Below are 25467 nucleotides of genomic sequence, written 5' to 3'. Positions count from 1 at the left end.
TCTTAACAAAGTAGGCACAGAAAGAACATATCTCAGCATAATAAAGCTCATATATGACAAACCCACAGCTAACCTCATACTCAATGGTAAAAGATTTTCTTCTAAGATCAGGAACAAGACAAGGGTGCCCACTTTCATAACTCTTATTCAACATAGTACTAGAGGCCCTAGCTAGAGCTATCAGGCAAGAAAAAGAAATAAAAGGTATCAGAATTGAAAAGGAAAAAGTAAAATTGTCTCTATTTTCAGATGACATGATTTTATACATAAAAATCAATCAAAAGGGCTTCCCTGGTGGCGCAGTGGTTGAGAGTCTGCCTGCCGATGCAGGGGACACGGGTTCGGGCCCCGGTCCGGGAAGATCCCACATGCCGCGGAGCAGCTGGGCCCGTGAGCCATGGCTGCTGAGCCTGCGTGTCCAGAGCCTGTGCTCTGCAACGGGAGAGGCCACAACAGTGAGAGGCCCGCATACCGCAAAAAAAAAAAAAATCAATCAAAAGACTCAACCAAAGAAACTGTTAGAGCTAATCAATCAATTTAGTAAAGTTTCAGGATAAAAATTAACATGCAAAAAGCAGTAGCATTTCAATGTACTAACAACAAATTTTCTGAAAAAAGCAATGAAATAATCAATCCCATTTACAATATCATCAAAAACAATAAGATACTTAGGAATAAATTTAAATTTTCACCTCTAAGGAGGTGAAAGATCTCTACTCTGAAACTATAGGACATTGATGAAAGAAACTAAAGAAGACACAAATAAATGGAAAGGTATTCCATGATCATGGATTGGAAGAATTAATATTATTGTCGATTCTACCAAAAGCCATCTATAAATTCAATGCAATCACTATCAAGATATTAATGGCATTTTTTATAGAAGTAGAAAAAAAAACTCCTAAAATGTATACGGAACCACAAAAGACCCCAAATAGCTAAAGAAATTCTGAGAAAGAAGAACAAAGCAGGAGGCAACACACTTTATGATTTCAAGCTGTACTTATAAAGCCATAGTCATCAAAGTAGTATGGTACTGGCATTAAAAACAGACAAATAGACCAATGAAACAGAATTGAGAACCCAAAAATAAACCCAAGCATATACAGTCAACTTATATTTGACAAGGAAGTCAAGAATACTCCATGAAAAAAAGACAGTCCAATAAATGGTGCTGGAATAACTGAACATTCACATGTAAAAGAATAAAACTGAACCCATATCTTACCTTACTCACAAAAATTAACTCAAAATGGATTAAAATCTTAAATGTAAGACCTGAAACTGTGAAACTCCTAGAAGAAATATAGGAATAAAACTCCTTGATATGGTTCCTGGTAATAATTTTTCCTTTTTTTTTTTTTTTTTTTTTTAATTGTGTCTACATGACAAGATAGATGCTGCCTGAAACTATTGTGGTAATTATTTCACAATATATGTAAATCAAACCATCATGCTCTACATCTTATACAGTGATGTATCATTTATTTCTCAATAAAAGTGGAAAATATATATATACTGAATTGGCATCATGGAAAAATAATAACAGCAAAATTAAAATATCAATAAAATTTACCAATCATTAGGAACTTGAGATGTGTCAGTTATTACTAATCCTGATAATAACCTTCAGTTTCCCTCAGGAAACTAGCATTTGTAATGTTAAGTAACTTGTTTGTAATCTCGCAGCTAGTTTCATGATTCAACTGGGAAAAAAGATCCATCTCTTTCTGACGCCAAAGTTGGTAACCTTTCTACCTAAGAACTTCCATATGTCATTCATGGATCATAATCAGAGAGCACTATTGCTTATTTTGGGTATTTATTTGTGAACACTTTAACTCAAGTTTACTCAAGTAAAACTCATGTTACTTTTCTCTTTATTCACTATAGTCACCTCCATCAGCTTGTATATCCAGAGCTTATTTTTTTATCTGTAAACTTGTTTAAGTTGTCACAAGTAGAGATTAAAATCATAAAAAGGTACACAAAATGCAATCAATGGTAGAGACCGTGTCTTATTTATCTACGTAATCCCACATCCTCATATAGTGCCTGATATTGCTAAATAAAGTCAGAGTGATCTGAAAATATTTTATCTAACTACTTCATAAAGTACCTTACAGTTCATAAATAAAACATATTATAAATATAATTCTTCTTAGAAATTATTGAAACTTCAGCCCATAGCAACTATGTATATTTTTTTTAAAAAAAAAGCCTTTTATTTCATGTAAAAATAAAGAGAAAAAAACTGAATTTAAGATCTAAAAATTCAAAATCATATTTCTCTCATGTAGCTATTAGGTCAGTCAACAAATTTAAGTGTGCAAAAACCTTCATTTTTTTCAAAGGAAACTAACTGTCTATCAATAAGTTTAGACTTACTAGGAAATAAACCAATGAGACTTATTACCATAACGTGACTCAGACCACGTGGTCCCAGGAGAATGTGGCATCTTGCTCTTTTTCACGGCACTAACCAAAAACCAGAACACATTTCTATCACCCTTAACTGTCTATCCTTTCTAGGATCAGCCTGGGGAAGGAAGGCGCAGGCCCTGCTTGGTAACTAACTCTCATCTCCTCAGAAGGTTTTTGCTGCTACTCAGACTCTCCTTTCCTTCTGTGGTACTGAGAAACTTTATTAAATCTGGGGACAGAAGTAGTCCTCACAATCTATATTTTATATTCTGATTTAAGCATCTGAATTGTACTTGCTTGTTGCTGTTCTTCCTGTGTGTTGTGTATCATCCTTCCCTGAAAAAAAGAAGGCTGCAGGCCTGATGTCTGGGACAAGTTGGGGCAGCAGAGTACAGAAGGGTAAAGAGATTTCTGAAGAAATGAGGTGAACTGTCTGCTTTATCTGCAAAGAACAGACAAGTCTTAGAAGCCCAAAACAGTTGGCTTTAAACGTGAGTAAAGACAATAGCTTGAATCATATAAAATTATTAATAAACTATAAGTATTACCTTATACAAAGACAATTTCATACGGTTTAACCTAATAGAAGAGTATACATGTTATGAGTCAGTTCATCAGCTTAACATATTTTCTCTTTAACAGGGAAATCAAGGACCATTCTCAATCTATATAATCTATATTTCTCTGTAGAGGAGGAATATAATTCCCTTCATAATGCCATCTAAAGAGACTAGGGTCATAAACTCTCCATCACCTATGAAATTTTATAATATAAAAGCCATTTGGATAGATTATGAATACCTAGAAGGTGGCACCGTGTTCTTTGGCATGTAAGAGTATGTACATTGGAGCCAGACAGCCTGGATCCTAACCTAAAAGTCTCTTTTTTGCAAGCTATATGACCTTCTGGTGCCTCAATGTTTTTCATCTATAACAAAGAGATAGGGAAGGGTAAGCTGGGATGAAATGAGAGAGTGGCATGGACATATATACACTGCCAAATGTAAAACAGATAGCTAGTGGGAAGCAGCCGCATAGCACAGGGAGATCAGCTAGGTGCTTGGTGACCACCTAGAGGGGTGGGATAGGGAGGGTGGGAGGGAGGGAGACACAAGAGGGAAGTGATATGGGGACATATGTATATGTATAACTGATTCACTTTGTTATAAAGCAGAAACTAACACACATTGTAAAGCAATTATACTCCAATAAAGATGTAATAAATAAATAAATAAATAATAAAGAAGAGATAATAATAGTACCCATGTCACAGGGTTTTTATGAGGATTAAATGAGTTAATGTTTGGAAGGGCTTGGCACATTCTGTGCTATGTGCTTGCTTATTAGTATTACTATTATTAGATATCACGTGTTGGATTCTGTCCCCCAAAGGTTCATATGTTAGAATCTTAACCCCCAGTACCACGGAATGTGATCTTATTTGGAAACAGGGTTGTTGCTCTTGCAATCAGGTAACATAAAATCATACTGGAGTGGGGGGAATTCGGACACAGACAGACATGCCCTCAGGGGAGCACCCTGCGAGGATGAAGGCGGAGACTGGGGTGATGCTTCTACTGGCCGAAGAATGGCAGGGATTTCCAGCAAACCACCAGAAGCTAGGAGAGAGCTGTGGGACAGATTCCCCACCAAAGCCCTGAGAAGGAACCAACTCTGCTGACACCTTTATCTTGAATTTCCAGCCTCCAGAACTGTGAGACGATACATTTCTGTTGTTTAAGCCACCCAGTTTGTGGTATTTTGTTACAGCAGCTCTGGCAAACTAATACATTAGATAAAGCACTCCTATCTAGAAATATGACCAAGAAGTCTAAAATAAATCTACTTTTCTTTAAAAATACACCCACTTTCTTTGAAACACGTGCAGTGTGACAAAGAATAGCCTCCCCAAGTATTGGCCACAGCAAGAGAGAACAGTGACCCTGTTCTGCAAGGACAACCCACTGGTAGAGTTTGATATGACACACTCTAGCTTGGGAATTCTCAGTACTTGCCAAGCAGGCTTTCTGCACGTACACATATGGCCAGGATAGGATTCAATATGATGTGCACTAGGTGGCCTTCCAACTCAGAAAAACATCTATGCCAATATGTCCAACATTTAAAATCAAGATCACCTACAACTCAGGATGGACTTAACATGATCCTAATAAATATTTATTTCCTCACTGAAAAACAGAGAGATTATCACATTATTCAATCAAACATTTTTATCTAAATGAATTGGACATCTCAGGTGAACTGTCTTGGTGTCTAATTTATTTGTTTCATTTCTGCATCTCTACATGAATAGCTCTTGCCCTTTTTTATAGTTCAGTATCTTTGGTCTCTATACAGAATATAACCTTTAATTTTATGATTCACTTTTGAAATAATAATGTTAATCTCACCTTCCTTAGTTGTCAGATTTTAAGAAACAGGAAATATGCCTTACTCTTTAAAGAAATATACAATATATATATATTCCCCATAGTCTCTAACTCACAGAATTCAATCAAGGATAACTTATTGTGAAATGCCCAGAAAAGATAAATCTATAGAGACAGAAAGTAGACTGGTGGTTTCCAGGGGCTGGAGAGAGACTGCAATGGACACATGTGATCTTTGGGAAGTGATGGATATGTTCTAAAATTAGATTGTGGTGTTGGTTGACTAACTGTACATATTTAGTAAAATCCCTGACTTTTACAATCAAAATGAGTGAATTTTATGGTATATAAATTATTTCTCAATAAAACTGTTGAAAATTTTTAATAAAATAGGTCTCTACATGATTTGTATTTTCATAGCCAGCAACACAGAGCTGTAGACATGTAGAATGGTGAAGGCTTAGGGCTATTAAAAAAAACAGCTGCTGCCATAGTACAGCTAATTAACATCTTTACTATCCATCCCATTTTCTTCTATTAGCAAAAGTGTCTCTGGCCATCCTCACCATGGAAACATTCCTAGTGTTGGTTTATGTATGTTACTTTATTAGTTTTACAATCTCCATCTAAGGAAAAGCTAGTTGATCCCATGCTGGACTGATTGCCTAATATTCAGACAGCACCCACTATGTTTTACGTTCAAGACACTGCCATTTGAGAAAGGATTATTTACCATGACAAATCATAAATGGAGAATGAAACATAATTTAACTTGAAAAATGTTTCTGTGCCAGAGTCATATGCGCGTTGCAAGAGGGAAATCAAACTTCCCTTTAAAGTGGTTTTAATTATTCAGTCTCTGACGTGATTTCAATATAATCCAACCCAAATGCTGCCTGATTCTCCTTTGCCAACTCTGATGAGTAGTGTAACAATACACTGCGCTGTTTAGGGAAAAATCCTTTCCTTTTCCCGACAGTGTGGATTCCATACTCAAGCATCCTGAGTCCCCGTGAAGACTGAGTCACTGAACCAGAGGAGTTTATGTTCACTGAGTTTTCTGTGTGTCTCTAGAACCCCCTTTGGATCCTTTTGTGGAACAAACTTTTAAGGGCCGGATCAACACAATCTAAAACGCAGGCTCCTGGGCTGCTGGTCACCCATACAGGAAGTCTTTACTATTTCCCCTAGAAAGACACAGTCCCACATTATCTTTTCAATATTATCTTGCATAATTATTTCTTTTTTTAATTGAATTATTATATTAGTTTCAGGTGTACAACACAGTGATTTGATACTTTTATACAACTGATCACCACTATGAGTCTAGTAACCATCTGTTACCATAAAAAGTTATTACAATATTACTGACTATATCCCCTATGCTGTACATTACATCCCTGTGACTTATAGTTGGAAGTGTGTACCTCTTAATCCTTTCACCTGTTTCTCCTTCCCACCTCCCCTCTCCTCTGGCACCCCTAAGTTTGTTCTCCATATCTATGAGTCTGTTTCTGTTCTGTTGTGTATGTCCGTTTGTATTTTAGATTCCACATAGAAGTGAAATCATGCAGTGTTTGTCTCTGTCTGACTTAGGTCACTTAGCATAATACCCTCCAGGTCCATCCATGTTGTCACAAATGGCAAGGTCTCATTCTTTTTATGGCTGTGTAGTATTCCCTTGTGTATATATATAAAAAACACATCTTCTTTATCCATGGACACTTAGGTTGCTTCCATATCTCAGCTACTGTAATAATGATGCAATGGAAATTGCTTTCTCTAGTCCACTATTCTCTGGACCAATCGATGCTCAGTCGGCACTCATTTCTGCCAAGGACTCTTACCTGTCCTTGAAAGCAGAGACCATGTCATTCATCATCTTCGAATGTCCAATTATTAGATTCCACCCATTTTTCAAGAACTATCCCAGTACCACCCCTTCCATAATATATTTCTATCACCAATCACATATAATTTTTTATTCCTTTTATACCCTTTCTACATTGAACCACTTTTTCCACATTTATTATATCCTCTTTTATTACATAGTACCTTGATTATTTTTCTTACCCCTCATTATACTACAAGCTTGTGAAAATAAGAGGTACTTTGTACCACCTTGTGTTCTCCATTCTGCTCCCAGCCCTCAACCTCACCCAGTATCAGTCTCAGAATTAGAAAGGGCTCAATAACATCAATTAAATCAAATAGTAACGGTTATGCCATCCTTACCTATAACTACAATACCCGTGTATATCAATTCTAATGGCAGAAACAATGAACAAACATGCCTTATCCAGTTTCCTTGTCTAAGGAGCAAAAAATACTTCTCCTCAATGAAAAGAACTTCTCTGTGAAAATTTCGAAGGGGACACATCTCTTTACCAATGTCCTTTTGCCAGTGTATCCACACACCTCCCCAGCTCTCATGTTTTGCATGCTTCCGTCAGCATCTGGAGTGATTTTTATATCACTCTACCTTCTAACACACAGAGCAGTGTGGTGTAGCAGAGAAGGTGAGTGATTTGCAGTCACTCAGGCCCAGCTCCAAATTACATAGCTCAGCTGGATGACCTGGGCAGGCTGCTTACCCTATCTGAGTTCCAGATTCCTTATCTGTAATATGAAGATCAGCAACAACCCTGAATGGTTACTGTGAGGATTACATGGGAAAATCTGTTTAAGACATGATTTGCAATGCCTGGCATATTAAAGGTACTAATAATATTGAATTAAAGGTATCAAATCAATTAAACAAATATTTATTTGAGTGCCCACTGAGGGCTTTGCACTAATTTGCTCTGAGGACCCAATAATGAACAAGACTGGCACGGGTCCTGCTCTCAAAGAGCTTAGAGTCTAGAGGAGGAGCCAGGCCCTTGCATATGCAAATGCAGGCCTGTGACAAGCCCAGTAAACGCAGAAATAAGCACAGAATGCTCGTAGGGCACAAATGAGGGGCGCCGATGGCATCAGAACAGACGCTGTCACTCCTCTGATACCTTCAAATTGCAGAGAAAACTCAGTACCTACAAAGTATGGCTGTTATTAACATAAAATCTATGTCATGGCCCAGTGCTGGGGCATAGTACAGGGTGCCAGGTACCATCTAAGTGAATCACCACACCTTCTAGGGCATGCCACAGTCCAGAATCCACAAGCAGAGTCACATGGAGAAACAGGAGTCAAATCTACACACAAATGCCCATCATTTAGATATTCAAAAGGACATCAAGATAAAAGCACAATCAATACACAGGTATTTTATTTGCATATTTTCCCATTTTTGGTAATAAGTTAAAACTCAGCGTGAAGAGACAGGGACTGATATGCAGTTTCCGTAAAGCAGATGCCCTGTGATGCTCTAAAGCCTGCTTTCTTCGTTTTCTAAAATAGCATGCTAATTTTAAAAGGCAAAATAATACACGACATACAGGCTGGTGCGTGGAAAAGTTTCAAGGCTCACAAGGTCAATTTCCCATTGTAAGTGGCCCCTGGGGAGTGATGAGAAACCTGCACTCCACTCATCAGACAGGAACCTGTGTGGCTATTTTACACTTCACGGTACTTACAGCAGCCTTAGCCGACCGAAAAGCTTACAGAGGAAAAAACAACACGAGTTTAGGTAAATGAAGGCCGCTTGGCTTTGCTGTTTAACATGGATGACAGCGGTGACAGAGGGCCTTGAGTTCGTGTCTAGGGGCCACGTCCTCTGCTTCTGAACGGGTTTGGCAAAGAGCTGCAGGAGGGGGCCCGCCATGTCTCCAACCCTCCCCAGACGGGGGGCATCACCACACTCCTCTTATTCTTCTCTGCTCTGCACCCGGCAGAGGGGTGAATATGCACATTCTGACTTTGTGGCCTAAATCCTGATCATCTTGGGCAAGCACAACCTAGCAAAGCCTTCCATTTCTTTTCAATTTCTAGGCAGGTCTGCTTAAACTGACTTCAAATATTGTCCTTTCTTATAATCAGAATACATACGGCACCATAATATTTCCATAAAGTGGCACCCTTGTAGCTCTTCTATTTCTTTCGCCTGGATTAAATCTTCATCAACTGGAAAAAATAATGAAACTAAATACCATGAATTAATGCACACTCTAGTTCTTTCTCAGCAGAGAAGGATGGAATGGAAGGGCCCCCACTAAATGCACTGGAGCCTATGCTAAAAACTGCTGGAAGGCTGATGAAACCTAAAATCTACCTAATTAAGAGCCATGCGACATTGAGCCCCGATTTCCTCTTCTGAAAAGTGAAAATAATAAGATCTACCTCTAAAGGTGGCTGAATGGATTAGGTGAAGTGCTGAGCTCACTGTGCCCATCGCAGGCCCTATGTAAATGGTACTTATTACTATTATTATTACTCTGATTAATAAGCAGTCCATAATAACCTTGGGACATGTGTAAACACAGAATGCAACAGAACTCCTCAAATATAGCGACTACGGACCTGACTGACCAGAAGACGAGTGATGTCAGGTAAATTACCTGGACCAGAAGTAAAAGATCTGGTCACTGGACACGGCTCTGCACACTTAGCTGTGCCACCTGGGCCACCCATGACCTTCCTCTCTTCTGATTTTGTCATTTGAAAATTTAAGGAGTTGAACTAAATTATCTGTAATACCCCTGAGAGGCCACAGGCTATTATTTTTATGAATCCTCTAGATTAATCGGGGCCCAGCCACAAGACCTGAGAGAATGAATGTCCGGGTCTGACCCCATACTTAACTTGGTGAGGAAATACAACTAGACAATACACAGGAGCTTTGGGGGAGAGGACGGTGGCTACTGCATATAAGCTGTCTCCCTGGACAACTGCTAAGTACAACACTTGAACTCCTAAACTTCTTCAAACCACATCCTCCAAGGCAGCTCTGCTAGACCCCAAATTCACTTTCTGGTGCCAGGAACAGGCCACTGTACTCATTGATAAAGCACCTATCTCCCAGGGCTCAAGCACTTGACAGATGCTATCACACTAAACTGTTAGTATTTGAGAGCAGCTAGGATAAAACATCTTTCTACTGATAAGGAATCTGAGACACTGCAAGTCAAGAGACTTTCTCTTGAGCACCAAGCAAGTCAAAGGCCATGGAATGCTGCAAACTGTCTTTACTCCTCAGGCCTCCTAATTAGGTCAACCGCAACGGCCCAGGCCACTTGGACGGCCCGTGCTATGGACCTCTCCCCCAGCAGCCACTGCTGCACTTCCTCCTCTGAGACCCCCCCGCACCCCCTAACCTGACTGCTCCCCCCAGGTGACATTCGAAGCTGCCCTTCACTCCACTATCAGCTCCACTATGTGGCCTCTCCCCTCTCAGCAACTCTGGGGTCAAATGCCCTCCAGACATTTCATCAACACCATGATGTCAGGAGGATTATTTAAATGCCTTCTCGCTAAACCCCATTACAGAGGACAGAATTCTCCATGGCACAGACTGGAATTTGCACATTTGCCTTCTGGTCTCTACCTCCTGATCTTTTCTCTCCCCTTCCAGCAAGACCAGCTAAAGAATTTGTGAGGCCCAGTGCAAAATGAAAACAAAAAGCCCTTTGATTAACAACAACAACAACACAACTGTGAAGAATTTTAAGACCATGACAGCGGAGCATTAAAGCAAGCCCTGGGCCCTGTGTCTCTTCTTCCTGAGCTCTGAACACCTTTAAAGATGCATGGTCTGTGTCTTCCTGCACCTGGACTGCCGCCCCGCCACTACAGCAGCCCCCAGCCACTGTCTGCCAACCCCTTCGTCCCGCGCGCCACTGCCATCTGCATCCTGTCACAGCCCCTCAGAGACCAAGCAGTCGGCTAGTTAACTCACCAGATTAATTGTGCGCTGTGTCACCTGGAAGGTCCTAATCCCCACATCCTCATTTCAAGCGTGGCCTCCAGAACCCTGGCTGCACTGCCCTGAGGAATTCGTCACTGATCGGCCCAGGGAAACCCTGTGTGTGTGGACTGTGGGAATCCCAGCATCTGTCAAGTAACCTTGCCCATGGCCCACCTAGACGTGGGGCTTAAGCCTGGAGAAAGTCTCCTCAGCAGAGTAATCCATCTCCTTTCTCCAGAAAGACAGACGAAACATTTAATTTCTCATTCTCTAGAACCAAATGCACATTTGTCAGCTAAGAACAGCTCTGCCAATTAGCAGAGGCCTCAACCTGAATCAATAAACTTCAGCCTAAAAATAAAGCCATGCAAGCCCCTTTGCAGTACCGCTTGACTCAAAACAGACCTAAGTGGAATATTCCTTAATTACCACTGTTTCATAATAGGTTTTTTGACCCTCTTTTCTCAGGCATGTTTGACTCTCCAGGGTATTTCTAGGCATTGCAATTCAGCAATTTTAAATCTGTTTCTAATCTCCAGATAGTATCATTCATCCTACCAAACAACCCAGGGCCTTGGCAGAAAGCAAAAATAAAATAAGAATTATATTATTAAGTACTGTATATCATTGCTCACATCATCCAATATAACCAGCGTTTTGAATTGCTGGCATTATTTAGAAAAGTCTGGGTGTTTTTCATGTGTCATTCAATTCAAGTACGTTTTGCTTTATGTTCTGGAAACACTGAGCATCAGCTGAGTTTCAGAAATTTAAACTAGAGGAATTCACTAAGGGAATCCTTAAAGAATTCTTTTGTAAAATAAACCACTGTTTTCAATATGAATAATCATCCTGTAATCTATATTTTCTGTCAAATAGTTTACATATTCTGGTAGTAGGCAGCATATACTGTGTTTCGTCAAAGAATGATGCCCAAACTGCATCATCTGAGACCGATAACTTAGATTTAGAAGCATTACATTCTATTTATTCAACTCAGGAAACCATGTTACTAACAATCCAGTGGAGACGCCAAGTTCTCAATATGAAATGAATTAATTACAGTGAATATAATGCAGGAAGAATGGGGCAGGACTTGTATAACTATAGCATCTGTGCCACATGTCCTTCTGGTAAAGAAAGAAGTGGGGGAGGGGTAGACATCTAGACACGTGTGCCTGAAAACTCTCGGTTACTACATAAAAACTGAAACAAAAATGTAAGATATGGGCTTCCCTGGTGGCGCAGTGGTTGAGAGTCCGCCTGCCGATGCAGGGGACACGGGTTCGTGCCCCGGTCTGGGAAGATTCCCACGTGCCGCGGAGCGGCTGGGCCCGTGAGCCGTGGCCGCTGAGCCTGCGCGTCCGGAGCCTGTGCTCCGCAACCGAAGGGGCCACAGCAGTGAGAGGCCCGCGTACCGCAAAAAAAAAAAAAAAAAAAAAAAAGAAAGATACGTAAAATTCTCTAGTCCTCAATCAGAAGTAGATCAGAAAAGGGATGTAGGAAGAACACAAAGCTCAGGGCTTAAGAGGCCTGAGTTTAGTGTGATTTGGAACAATGCAAAAGAGATCAGTTTCTTTGTCAATGAAATGAAAGCTTTCAACTAGATTATCTCCAAAGTTGCTTTAAACTCTCAATTTCTGTGATAGAATTTCTACTTTAAAATGCGGTTGGAGAAGCAGCTCTAGTACAAGCTCTTCAACTCCTTACACAGACAATACCAAGATTTAAAAACAGAAATTTCACCCTTGTTGTAAGTCTCTTTCACAAAGCTGTTCAGCAAAGGTATGAAGAAAACAACCAATTAATATAATTTTCACACTTTTGTTTACCCTCTGCCTACTTAGAAAAGCAATAAGAAGGGGTAAATGTCCACTAACCTGAAAAAAATGCCATCTTTCCCATATTATTGTATTTGAAAGTTTTCAGTAAAGTTAACACAAATTTCATGTTTTATTAAATATTATTTTCTGTATTATTTGAAAGTATGTTTGGGAAAAATGGATGTTGTGACGACAGCCCCCAATTTTTCTTTTCCAAACTAAAGTCATACTTTCTTGTGTCTCAGTCTCCCTTGTCTAATTCCTATTCGGCCCCTTTCCTTGGCTTCATCTCTAAAAATCATTCAATAATCTCCATTGCTCTGATGTCCTGTATGAAGGATGCCTTGCAGGATTCTAGGACCCCAGGATTGTATCTTTTATAATGGCAATGCTGCTCGTTTTCCTTTGGACATAATTTTCTTTGGGCCAAATTACTTTTCCTTTATGTAAAAATGTCTTAAGCACAGATTTTCTATATCTTAAAAAACAAAACAAAACACTTATTTGAATGACTAGTTTTACAGTTGCTAAAGCAAACCCCAAATATTCAAACTTGTGGGAGGAAAAGTATGTATTTTTTTTTTTTTAATGGAGGAAAGCACATCAAAGTAGACTTCCAAAGGTCTGGGATCGCCATTTTTTAAATTCCTTGCCTTCCATAAAAATTAAACATGTTTTAACTCATTTTGCTTGCTTATCATGTCCTTCCAAAGGATTTACAATGTAGTTTCATTTTGTTATTTTTCAGATCCAAAGACAAATGTTTGCTTTGTGTTTTATTCTAGTTCCTTATTTGAGAGACTCATAAGGACTCCATTGTTCAAATTTGCATGCTTCATAAAAAACACATATTTGAGTAAATTATACTTACAAAGCTTAGCATTTGCTGACATCTCTCATTAATTACTACACTAATTTATAGGTTATAAAAAGGCTACAGGGAAGACACAGGACTGTCTCTAAGGAAGGTTTGTGATAGGAAAACTTGTGCAATATAATCCTTCTCCCTAAACTCCACAATTTAATCATAAGTGAAAATTGGTCAAAAGAACATTAAGGGTAGTTTTTATTTTCGATGAATCTTGTTGGAAAGGGAATATATGCATTAATTGTTCAAATATTTACTGAGCATCTACTACACCAGTCTCAGTGCTCTGTCCACATATGCAGTTGAAGCATGGGTGAGAAAAGCAGGGTATTCCTTTGGTACGGGAGGGAGATCCATGCAGGCTGACCCCAAGTTCTCCACCCTTCGATGTACTGCCTACCAACCGACTCAAGGACCTATTTCTTCTCAGATTGCCCTTGTCTCTGAGCCACTACATAGCCAGCTGTTTCCCTGAGTCCCTGGACACCACACAGACCTCCTGGAGTGGGATGGAGCTATTCATCACCATTCACCACTGCCCTGGGGACAGATTTGTTTCCAGATTGTCAGCAAGTTTTGAAATAGTGATCTGCAGAAGAGCCATTTTAATCTCTGTGATTTAAAAAAAAAAAAATTTTTTTTAAACGAAACATAGGAAATGTGGCCCAGGTGTGTTTGTTCCACCCATCTATAGCTGAAAATTCATACACTTCGCAGAAAGCGCCAGGGTTATGTAAAGAATAAGGGCAGTGAAGTGAATTGTTTAGGTGATGAGAAACCAGACAGGCCTCAGCTTTGCAACCATGTCCAGTGGGCCCAGTATGTCTAAGGTATTTCTCACTTAAAGAAGCACATAATGGTGGTTTCCATCTGTGATAACAAGGGACTACTGGAGTTCCAGCTTCCTTGATATTTCATTGAGTTTGACTTTGTTAAAAAGTAAATATATCACATTTCATATAAAAGAAAATATAGATTATAGGAGACAAGGCATATCTTGAAAGATCTCACTACCAGACACCTAGAAATGCTAGAAATATATATATATATAACAAATACCCCCATTTAAATGCATAGTTGAGCTCACAAAAAGTAACAGAAATCCCCAAGGAAAACCAGAGCAGAGCCCTAAACCAGCATCAAATGTACAGCTGAACTCAGCCAGAGGGCTGGCTCTTAGGAGTCCTTTGAAAGCCAGAAAAAGAGATCCCAGGCTGTATCAGGTAGGAAGGCGAGCCAAGGACCCTCAAAGTGCTGCATCTTCATTGAGAGAGTGGACTGGAAAACCAGTTACCTGCAAAGACTGAGGACAAGATGAAGCAAGCATGTTGGATTCAGCATAATACCAGGTGTGCGCTTTCCTGGATCCATCATTTAAATTTACCCTAACTGTGTGGTCCAGGAACCACCCCCTCAAACCCAAGTCAAAAAATAACAAAGCAGTCCTGGGTTTGAAGGGCCTGGGGACACCTGACAGGGCCTATGCAAATCTTCAAATGGATGTACCCTCAACCCCAAGCAGAGATAACCAGATCAGCGATGTGAATGTAGAAAAAAAGCTAATAGATGCGTCCCAGTCCAAATTAAACAACGGTGCACTGTCTTCTTTTTTCTAGGAAAAGAACATTGCTTTCCTAGCTAAGTTAATGTTGCCTTAAATACAGTGGGGAAAACAATAAAATTCTAACTGATCCCCTGGAGACTAATCTGAAAGGACAGGATGAGACCACTAAGTGCTCAGGAGAAAGGGAAACCAAGTAGGGCTGCTGTTGCTTTGTAATAACGAACTGGAGATCAGGACCCTGACAGCATTGCTGATTTCCTGGGAAGGCCCAGAGAATGGATTCAGAGCAGCTGTCACATGGAGACTGTAATGATCGGGCGTTAGTGACTGAGCTTTATAGGCTGGCAGAACCATAACTGTAACAAAGGCATCTTTAGAGTCAGTCATTTGAATAACTGCAGACAAAATTGATAGTTAGTTTTAATTGCTATTTAAGTGCATTTTGTCCTGGCAACAGTGTCGGGTGCTCAGTTGACTGTTTCTAATTTATGTTGTCACTATGCTTCTGGCTCACACAGGGGAGAAGCCAAAGTTAGATTGTGTCTAAGTCAGCAGCAAGCCAGAGCTGACAAGACCAGGAGGTGAGTCAGGTCTCGTGGCAGAGGTAGGGCCACACTCTAAGACGTGGACCTTGAGTCCATCATGACAGATCCTTGCTCTGCAAGGATGCAACATGGGAAGGAAGTGCAGGCAGAAAGGACCAAGTGCAAGGCTAAGGGGGCAGGGTTAAAGGAAAGCAGGAGCGGCCCCGGTCATCCTGCACCAAGGGCACAGGTGGAACAAGGGGAAATCTACCCAGAAACGAAGAGGAACGTCTCAGGATCTGGGAAAGGTAACGGATCCTCACAAAATGCAGATCACAGATATGTGGTCACCCCAGGAAAGGGGCCTCATCTCTTACTTGGTGATACAGTGAGGATTGTGGCTAAGAGACTAGTAGTCTGGGTGGTTGCTTGGAGCAAGGTACTATCAGAACAAGGTACACAGAACCCAAATGTTTCCTAACTTTTTAGTAAAAATTCTGTGTCTTTGTAAGTAAGAACTTGAATAAAATATTTTTAAATCCTTTAATGAAAGAATGTAAAGCTAAAACAATTGCTTTAAAAAAAACCTTCTGTTAAAGACTGAAAAGGCGATGTGACATTCACATCATCTAAGACTGTCTTTGATAGATTGTTCCAGTACACTTTTCATTTTGTTTGTCTTTTTAGATTAGTAAACAGGAATTATTAGCATTTTTATACAGTACTTAAGCATCGCTGTAAATGTTTTCATAATTCATTATCTAACCACTTAATTTTCAGTTTAGTGAAAGGAAATGAAAACATTCTAAATGAGTTTTCCTAAGTACTGGGTGAACACAGCTAGAAATAGCTGCTGAATATGATTATAAAATTTGGTTTGAAAAGAAATATACCTCTGTAGGCGGGTAGAAAATAAAAGTCTGTACTTCAATCTGAACAGAAAACTTTCCACAGCAGTAAGTGTAGCAGCCATTCCGCAGGGTCTCAAAGCAGGTGATTATATTTGTGGACATGTGGGAAAATCTCTCCTATATGGGAATGAAAACACTGCCACACACTGTCGACTACTGGATACGTTTCACTGAAGAACTCACCAGAGCCTACTAGTCAAGTCACTAGAGGTTTCTTTTGGTTCCAGAATATATTATAAAGTGCTACCGTACGAATGAATGGCAACAACTATTTAAGTAGGATGCACTGTAAATAGTAGGCTTATTTCTTAAACAACCACCATCAATAACCAATATCCAATATTTCTTTATTCTACTCATATGAAGTTCATTTTGGATTTTAACCATACAAAAATATTAAATATTCACTGATTGTGCACATTTGAACTTCTGTTACTTTGGACTTAGTTTGGCTGAAACAGAAATAGAGTAAAAGTGATTACGCAGAATGTGCAGATCGAAGTTAATCAGAAAAAAAAAAACCAGCCTCTCAAAGGCAAGGGCATTCCAGAGCTGCACCAGCAAAAGCACAAGGATCCTGGTACCTGCCCAGACCTGACATCACTGAATCAGTCACAGTCACCTAGGCACCAAGCATTACAATGCTCCAACCCAGGCGCAGTGGTTGAGAGTCCGCCTGCCAATGCAGGGGACACGGGTTCATGCCCCGGTCCGGGAAGATCCCACATGCTGCGGCGTGGCTGGGCCCGTGAGCCATGGCCACTGAGCCTGTGCGCCCGGAGCCTGTGCTCCGCAACGGGAGAGGCCACAGCAGTTAGAGGCCCGCGTACTGCAAGAAAAAAAAAAAAAAGTAGCCTACAATGCTCCAACCCCATCAATTGTCCTGACCTACCCTTTTCCAGAGACACCACAAATGCTAAGAAATCTGTCACAAGCATCTACACCTTGTTCTGGAATTCTTCCAGGACTGCCTTCTACCTACCCATCCTGTTACTTGTCCCTCCATGGCTTGTTTCCCAGCCCCTGCTGACACCCAGTTTTCACTCCATAGGAAGATGCTCCAGTTTTGTTCTGTTAAATAGGCTTTGAAACGGCCACTCGTTCAGGGTGTCACTTTCAGAATCTTCCTGTCTGCTTCTTGCACCCAAACCATGAGAAAGAGGAGTCATTCCTGAATCCCAGGCTCAATGCCTGGAGAGAGTCTCAAATGCCCCGAGCTGGGGAAGGAACTGTACGACGAGAAGCCAACGAAAATGACTGCATTCAGCAAACAACCTGGATCCTTCCCAACTAATCCAAACCCCACCCTTTATTCCCTGCACCATTGCTACATCTATTCAGCTCCTGACTTCCTGAACTTTGTCTGCCTTTTCTATTCCCAAACTAACCCTTTAAGCTTGAGAGACTCAGTTTCCCTGGGTTTAAACCTCAAAATCATAGAATACACGTAAAGGTACTCTTCTACATCATTAGGCCTCTAACTACTAAGAAACACTCCATCAACCACAGCCTGATCTTTCCTGCTGTTTTATTTAGCATTCATTCCTCCACCGCCACCACTCTGTTTCTCCCCCTCTTATCAATCACCCTCCCCCCACCCCACACACACAATTACAGGAGGCACAGGACAAGGGCACTGGCAATCTCACCATCCTCTGCATTCACCAGTCCACATCTGCAGCACCGTGCTCAGTTAAGATTTTAACAGGTGTTTTCGCAAACTGGAGAATGAAGGAAAGTCTAAAAACTGCCCTGTGAGGACCAGTTGAAAGAACTAGAAAGGTTTAGCTAGAAAACAGGCCTCTTTAGATCTTTCGATTGTTACAAGTCCTTAGTAATTTGACTATTCCAGACTGATTTTAATGGTTCTCAATAATTTGATAACAAGTGTTTGCTGTGGTAGCCGACTTATTGGTATTCGGTTCCCTGTCTTTTTTTTAAAAGGGGGATTTTACTTTAAGCTATACATTTTCTAAAACTACAAAAATGAATTCTTGGGGGAAAAAAATGCTGACTACTACATTGAAGATTTCATGGAACTACCGCTTCCAATCATCTGATCACTTCAGATGGGCTAACAATGTTAGATAAGACCTCTTTATCAGCAACGCCATTGCATCCCACAGTACTGATTTCCATATTCAACAAAACCTCTCTTTGCATAGATACGTGTGTAAAAACAGAACATCCGGTACAGAGGCCAGAGTGCCATCGAAGGTAATTATTGAGACAGTCAAGTTCTTTTATGCCAGCAAAAATAAGATGCTGGGGGTCTGAGGGAATTTCAGAACCTGATTTCAAAAGGATCATACAGGGAGGAAATAGAATTTAGCATGGTGGACTACTCTACAGCATATATTTGTAAGTATGAGATTCTATAAAATAGTTGATGAATACAATAATGTTCCTTGATATAAATGACTAGTGGATGTTTATTTCAAAAGCAGAAGTGTTAGCAGGGTTCTTCTAAGGAAAACAAAGAAACAAACTAGTAAACACACTTTGTGTGGCCTAGGCTTTGAATACTTAAAACTTAAAAGTCACTCATGTATAAACGAAGCTTCTAAATTGAGCAGTAAAGTTTAGAGTATGGTCTTTCATTTTATGTGTTTCTTGTGTGTATGTGTGTATATATGTTTAGATAAAGATACATTATAAAATCAGGAACTTCAGAATTGTTTGTTTCAAAAATTACGTACTACCAATGATTAGTTCCATCATTTAATTAGCTGTACTGATTTCAAGTGTAGGTTGTTAGACGGTTTCTATGAAGTATTAACTTGATTTTATGAAATTTCTTCATTCTTTAATGTTATGCCTAAGCACAACTATTGCACAAATTACTTGTTTTTCACTTTTATTTAAGTTATTAATTTTTTAATTTTTTAATTTATTCATTTTATTTGTTTATTTTTGGCCACATTGGGTCTTCATTGCTGCGCGCTGGCTTTCTCTAGTTGCGGTGAGGGGGGCTACTTTTCCTTGCAGTGGCTTCTCTTATTGCAGAGCACAGGCTCCAGGCACACGGGTTTTAGCAGTTGTGGCTCGCGGGCTCTAGAGCACAGGCTCAGTAGTTGTGGTGCACAGGCTTAGTTGCTCCACGGCATGTGGGATCTTCCCGGACCAGGGCTCGAACCCGTGTCCCCTGCATTGGCAGGCAGACTCCCAACCACTGTGCCACCAGGGAAGCTTGTTTTTTAAAAGGCAAGAATTTTGTGTGCTATGACAGACAAAATCTCACTAAAATAAAAATTTTTTCTAGGTTTTTCTAAATCTTATGTGACACGTCACATTATAAAATAAACACATTCAAATGACAACATTACATATGAACAGAATGTCAACTGCCTACCAGGATAATAAGAACACTTAAATATGTCAAAAGGCTCAATTTAAGAAAATTTATTTATTTTCATATCACTTTGAGAAAGATTTCATTTAAACGTTAGAGGAAACTTGAATCTATTCCTGGCATATTATATATCTAACTCAATTAATAACTAATGCATTTATAACCACTCTAAGAATTGGCTTTCATAGATGAAATATATTCTTTCTTTAAAATAATCAGGAAAAAACATTGGAGGTAAAATCATACGGACGCCTAAACTTGTTCCAAATATTCTATGCTTAGATAGTAACAATGCACACTAGTTTTACCACGAGGATATTGAAAAATAAAAAAGCTAGGTAAATTAATATATAATATTAAATAAGATAAAATATTTAAAGAAAAAGCAATGGAAAATACAAATAAAAAGTATAGGAATTTTTATGATATCAATGCATGAAACTAATAAAATTCTAAATAAGGAGTTAATAAATCAAAAATGTAGATAACCATAATCTAGCACTTACAAAGTGGAAAAAATATTTGCTTAAAATGTAAGGCAGGGAATTCATAGAAATCTTTGCCAAATATGCATTCTCCAGGAAGCACACAATAATTTTTTGTTTGTTTTTGTTATTATTTTATTTTTAGGTCAATGGAATTTTTCTACGTATCATACCACCAATATGAGGAAAAAATGATTATTGTTGATGTGAAGCTTGGTGAGTTTCTCCAATTTAAATCAATTCTATATCTCATCAGTTTAAGTCATTCTTTCACAGGAAACTCTTTTCTTGCCAAACAGAATTATAGTTATGTGGAATATTTGAGGCTTATTTATATTTTTACCAGTAAATGACCATGTGTGCTCTAATTTGAAAGGTATAATTTCACTGCAAATGTTCTTAATTGGATTTAACTATAAGCAAAATAAATATGAGTTTATCAACAGGAATTTTAATCAAATTCTAGTTGTGAAGAACTATACTTTAAATTTTTTTTAGAATTTACTCCTTTTGGAATCACCAAAAATATTTCTTAAAAGTTTGCAATTGTAGGGCTTCCCTGGTGGCGCAGTGGTTGAGAGTCCGCCTGCCGATGCAGGGGACAGGGGTTCGTGCCCCGGTCCGGGAAAGTCCCACATGCCGCGGAGCGGCTGGGCCAGTGAGCCATGGCTGCTGAGCCTGCACGTCCGGAGCCTGTGTTCCGCAACGGGAGAGGCCGCAACAGTGAGAGGCCCACGTACTGCAAAAAAAAAAATTAAAAAAAAAAAAGTTTGCAATTGTAAATATGAAAGTGTTTCACTCTGTCACTATATTTTGGTAACTGTAGATGTGGATGCACTACTTAATGATAAATATTGTTGAATGCAGGACTGCAGACATTTCCTTTTAAACCACTAGCTATTTTGGAAGTTCTTTGTCCTCACACTGTGAATTATATTTTCTTCACTTTGTCAGATGAAATTCCAAAGGCTGCCTTTTCTCTTCTCCTTTTAGAGGTATGAGAATTTTAATTTCTATTACTTTGTCTGCTTTCCATCTTCCAGGATTCGTTTGAAATATTGTGTTTTCTGTCTCCATGTTTAATCTGCCTTCTCCTTCATGTTTAAGCCTTATACATTCCTTTACTATAATTTGAGCAGTGTCAGTTGGAAGAAGTAATAAACTCAGGAGTTCAATCTGTTCTATTACCAGAAACTGGGTTAAATAATTGTGCATTTATCTCTTGGTTTCAACGCTGGAGGCATTATGAGGACATGGGGAGTGTTCTGTGATATTCCAGCAAAGTGGAGGTGCATAGTGATAGTGAATCCAGCAGTAACTGAAAGAGGGTATGCAGGTGTGCAAGGGACGTGCAGTCCCAGGAATCTTAGAAGATGAGCAGCAGGCTTCCAGTCACTGGGACAGCAACCAACAAGCTGCATTTCTCAATGGATTAGAAAACCAGAAAACTTCACAAAACAAGACTATTTTGTGATCTGATTTTTCTATGTAGAAAAATCATCTTGTACCCAATTCTCTCACTAAGTATTAATTTAATTGTTGATGCTTTTATGTCATTATATTCTATTGGCATTCCATAATTTAATAAATCTGTGAATGTTTGGCTTAGAATACAACAACATATAAACAACTACTTATACATGATTATCAAATAGCATTTGTACATAACAGCAGGAAATTTATACTCTAGTAAGAGTAAAGTCAGAAATATAAATAACATTATTTTTATATATTTGTATATATTTTTGTATATTATATATATTTATATTCCACTCCTTTTCCAACTAATGAGCCACCTGGGCCAGAGAACCTCCCTCTGCATCAGTCATGTAGCTGAGCACAGGGCTGCGACTCATCTATACGGAGCCTTTGCTGGAATTTAAAAAGGGAGCCTTTCCACCACATGGATGAAACCCCACTTGGGGGCCACAGCCTGGAAAGGGAAGTGTGGGTGGATCTCAGCCCTTCTCTCCTCCAGACCAGGCATCCGGGTTGGGGGACAGCCTGCATAATTGTACATAAGCGGAAGCTCTGGCTGGGCTGTCCTCTCGCCCCTTCCCCTCTACCCCTCAAGCTTGCCAGGGCTCTTCTGGCCAAACAAATCCTTCCTGGCGGCCCCATCCCTTCAATAGGGTACACATGCCACATGTGTCTGAAGCTCTGCAGCAGACCTAGCTAATTATAAAGCTGGAACCTCAGCTACTAACATAATACGTGAACAACAGAAAAACAGGAACACAAGAGCAAACGCAAACGAAGGAAGGAGGATTTGCAGGGTGTGCTGACACACTGAAGAATGAACAAGATTAACTGGAAAAACTTATGAGGTGAACTTTAAAAAGAGGAAGGAATGCAGTCTGACAGAACGTGTGCTTCCTGTACATACATTAGAGCTTAGGAAATATTTCCTGAGGGACAGAGTGTAAGAAGCTGAAGGACTGATCAGATTAACTGGAACAGAAAGTTTTCGCACACATGCATTTTTCTAATATTTACAGTTCCATTTTAGAGAAGAGGAAATTAGGAAACTGAGAGTTTAATTAATATGCCCAAGTTCACACAGCTAGTAAGAGCCTGAACTCAAGCATATGTCTGTTAGGCTTCAGAGCCCAGGATTATGTTAATACACCCTGTCATCTCTCAGGAACTGCGGGACTCCCCAGAACTCTAGTGCACCCAAAAATTACTTTACCTTTGCTGTGCTGCTGACCTCCGTGGGTGGTGCACACTAAGACTGCTCTGCTTTTGTCAAACAGGTGCATTCAATTTAGAAAAGAAAATATGATGACTTATAAACAGACATGAACTTTAGATACACAGATCACCAATGTGTGCAAATAGATCCAGTAGATCAAGTGAGGAGACGATGAGATATAAAAACGATTGTTAGGGCTTCCCTGGTGGTGCAGTGGTTGAGAGTCCGCCTGCCGATGCAGGGGACACGGGTTCGGGCCCCGGTCCGCGAAGATCCCACATGCTGCGGAGCGGCTGGGCCCGTGAGCCATGGCCGCTGAGCCTGCGCGTCTGGAGCCTGTGCTCCGCAACGGGAGAGGCCACAACAGTGAGGGGCCCGCGTACCGCAAAAAAAAAAATAATAATAATAATTAAAAAAAAAAAAAGAAAGAAGTTGTCTACCATCCTCCTACTTAGAAAATAAGCAGAGAGCCATCAGGTATAATCCTCATCTTAGAGTTGATTACAGAGATGAGGAATCTTGAAACTTGAGGGTGCAATTACACACAGGATCAGTTAAGGACAGCCAATCGCTGCAACAGTTTTCTCAGCCTCGATTATTTCAGTGTTAATCAACTTCAGTCAGATTTGTCCTTCTAGAAAAAGACTTATTTTCATCACATTATTATTGAAAGACCTCAATGAATTATCCCTACCAACAGGGTAGAGCCCAGCATTGAAGGCTGTCCAGAATCTACCTGCACAAACATATTCCCTATAATAAACTCTCCCTTTTGCTTAAACTAGTGTGAATCTAGAATAAACTCTCCCTTTTGCTTAAACTACAGTGAATCTATATTTGCACTCAAGAGTCCTAATTTTGTTCCATCCTGTAGATGTATTTAGCTTCCTGTCCCTTGGTTCTCCTCACAGCAAAGACCACACAGAAAATGAAGTCCAGCAGACCACAGCACCCATAAGTTCTTATCCCCAAACCTGCAAATATACTTAGACCTGCACCTGTGCCTTCCCTGCCCCTTCCGATTACAAGGGGACAGTAACTTCCTCCTATGCTTCCACTGGGACATCTCCAAAGTCCGACACCCCCCTTCTGAATCCCACCTCCTCCTTCGTCTTCAGAAACCTGAAATTCTACTGATTTTCCCTCCTTCTCCTATGTGTTCACCCTCTGTCCATGGCTACCACGGCCAACTTCAGGCTGCATCACTCGCAGTGTAGACTTTATGAACCATGTCCCCAGAGATGTGCCGGCCAGGTCTCCATTTCCTCTTCTTTTTTGCTGCTTGTTTCTGCCCTCCCCACTCCACTAAAACCACTCTCACCGGGGTTATAGATGACCTTCTTGTTCACAAATCTGAGGGATGTTTTCAGTCCTTTGCTCTCTTAATCTCTACCCAGGTCCTAACTCTATTAGCCATTTTTTTTCCTTCTGATAACTCCTCCCTTGGTTTCTGTCATAGCATATTATTCTGATTTTCCTCCTCTGTCTCAGTCTCTCTCTTAATCACGTGTGTTCATTCATCTGTCTTGAGCCACCCACTCTTCTTGTTTTGTACTGTCTCCTGGACCATCTCATCTTTTCTTTTGGCTTCTCTTATATGTTTTATGAAAACTGCCCATGTTTACCTTGAGGTTGAATCTCTTCCACCTGAACTTATTTCCTTTCCTTCTCCCACCAGGTAGAGTCAATAGATCAACAAGTTCAGATAGTTCCTCCGCTAAAACACCTGAAATCTATCCCCTTCCCACCACTGCTACTGCCACCTTCCTCACCGAAGCTTGTAACATCCCTCACCTGGACTCCTGCAGTCACCTCCTAACTGGTCTCCCTCATTCCACCCTGGCCACCCTACAATCCATTCTACTACAGAACCAGTTTCAAATGTTAACACGTCTATTCCATATCTTAAAACCTTCAATGACTTTTCAGCTTCTTACTATGAAACTGATGGTGTGTAAGGCCTATCGTGCTTGGCTTCTGCCTCTACCCTTATGACTTCATCTCCCACCACGTTCTTGCTGCAATGAACACTTTGGAGCCTTTCTCTCCGAGCTCTCTCCCTGCCACACTCTGGACTCATGTAGTGACCACATTCCTTTCATTTCCTCAACGAGGACTCGACCCATTGCCTCCTGACCTGGGCCCAAGCTGCCTCTCTCCTTCACTCAGCACATTCCTGCACACCCTGTAGTTCTAGCTCAGCTACTGCTTTACCGGGATGCCTCCTCTAACCACCCCCGGGTCCGGTTAGGTTCTCCTCACATGTGTACTCATGGGCCCCTGTACTTCCTGTTGCAAAGTCCCCACCACGTGAATTTTCACTGCTTGTTAGTGAGGATGGGAAGAGGAAAGACGGGACCTATGTAGACCCCCGGCAGCCAGAACCTGGTACATAACAAGTGTTCAACAGATGTTTCCCATGAACCAATAAAGACTGATATTAAATTCACTCTTTATCCTGAATAACTCACTGCAGATAAGTGTGAATATATATTTAGCAAAGTATTTCCGGCTCTCATTGTAAAGTGTGGATTTAATCATTTTTAATAAATGTTTGAGTTTTTTTTCTCAAAGTCCTGAGTTAAAAAC

The 25467-nt window shown here is 40.2% G+C and overlaps 1 protein-coding gene across 1 annotated transcript in view; it reads right to left on the bottom strand.

The window, feature by feature from the left end:
* The window catches only part of LOC115867756 (uncharacterized), a 303449-nt gene that overhangs the window by 121377 nt on the left and 156605 nt on the right, over window positions 1–25467 (bottom strand). The window lies entirely within an intron of this gene.

Source organism: Globicephala melas, chromosome 1, assembly GCF_963455315.2.
Source record: "Globicephala melas chromosome 1, mGloMel1.2, whole genome shotgun sequence".
NCBI lineage: Eukaryota > Metazoa > Chordata > Mammalia > Artiodactyla > Delphinidae > Globicephala > Globicephala melas.
Note: the sequence above shows the minus strand (reverse complement) of the source record. Positions and strands in the feature narration are given on the sequence as shown.